This window comes from Chrysochloris asiatica, unplaced genomic scaffold (assembly GCF_000296735.1).
Source record: "Chrysochloris asiatica unplaced genomic scaffold, ChrAsi1.0 scaffold00056, whole genome shotgun sequence".
Classification (NCBI taxonomy): Eukaryota; Metazoa; Chordata; class Mammalia; order Afrosoricida; family Chrysochloridae; genus Chrysochloris; species Chrysochloris asiatica.
The window spans coordinates 790-2,064 of NW_006408574.1; the positions used below are offsets into that span (position 1 = coordinate 790).

The following is a 1,275-nucleotide window of genomic DNA, read 5'->3' on the forward strand; positions in this document are numbered from 1 at the left end:
TGGAAGGAATAGAGTCACTGTACCAGAAAGAAATGGTTGTTGTTCAAACATTTCAAAAGGTAGCATATGATCAAGAACCTATGATACTGAACAAAGAAATCCAAGGTGTTTGAAGTCATTGGCAAAGAAAAAGGCAGCGTGAATTGATGGAATACAAATTTAAATCTTTCCACACAGTGATGTGGCACTCGAGGCACTCACTCATCCATGCCAAAACATTTGGAAGAGCCTTTTGGCTCTCTGAGCAGCACCATGGCGGTTGGCAAGAACAAGCGCCTTACAAAAGGTGGCAAAAAGGAATCAAGAAGAAAGTGGTTGATCCATTTTCTGAGAAAGATTGGTATGAAGTGAAGGCCCCAGCTGTGTTCAATCTAAGAACTATTGGGAAACACTAGTCACAAGGACTCGAGGAACCACAGTTGCATCTGATGGCCTCAAGGGTCGTGTTTTGAAGTGAGCCTTGCGGATCTGCAGAACGATGAAGTTGCATTTAGAAAATTCAAGGTAATTACTGTTGTTACCTTGATGTTCAGGGCAAAAACTGCCTGACCAACTTCCATGGCATAGATCTTACCCATGACAAAATGTGCTCCATGGTCAAAAAATGGCAGACCATGACTGAAGCTCACATTGATGTCAACTCTACAGATGGTTATTTCCTTCACCTGTTATGTGTTGGTTTTACTAAAAGACGCAACAACCGGATTCGGAAGACATCTTATGCTCAGCACCAAGCGGTCCATCAAATCCAGAAGAAAATGATGAAACTCATGACCCGAGAGGTGCAGACAAATGACTTGAAAGAAGTGCCCAGACTGCATTGGAAAGGACACAGAGAAGGCTTGTCAGTCTACTTACCCTCTCCATGACATGTTTGTTAGGAAAAGTGAAAATGCTGAAGAAGCCCAGGTTTGAGTTGGGAAAACTCATGGAGCTTCATGGTGAAGGCAGTAGTTCTGGAACAACTACTGGAGATGAGCCATGTGCTGAAGTTGAACGAGCTGATGGCTATGAACTACCAGTTCAAGAATCTGTTTACAATTCAGACTTTTAATGGTGACAAACTAAAGATCTTATTTGTGTGTGTGTGTGTGTGGGGGGGTGGTGGTGGAATTGGAAGACAACTACCTAGCCAACTGTTGTGAAGGGATCCATATTTGCGCCCACTCCAAAGACAGGTTACCAAACAGAATGTGGAAATAATCAGACAATATCATTGATATCCCACATAAGTAAAGTTTTACCAAAGGTAATTCAAAAATGGTTGCAACCATA

The 1,275-nt window shown here is 42.3% G+C and overlaps 1 pseudogene; it reads left to right on the top strand.

Annotated features, from left to right (window-relative positions):
• The first annotated feature begins 252 nt into the window (after positions 1–252).
• LOC102816999 lies at positions 253–1,054 on the top strand (annotated as a pseudogene).
• The last annotated feature ends 221 nt before the right edge of the window (positions 1,055–1,275 follow it).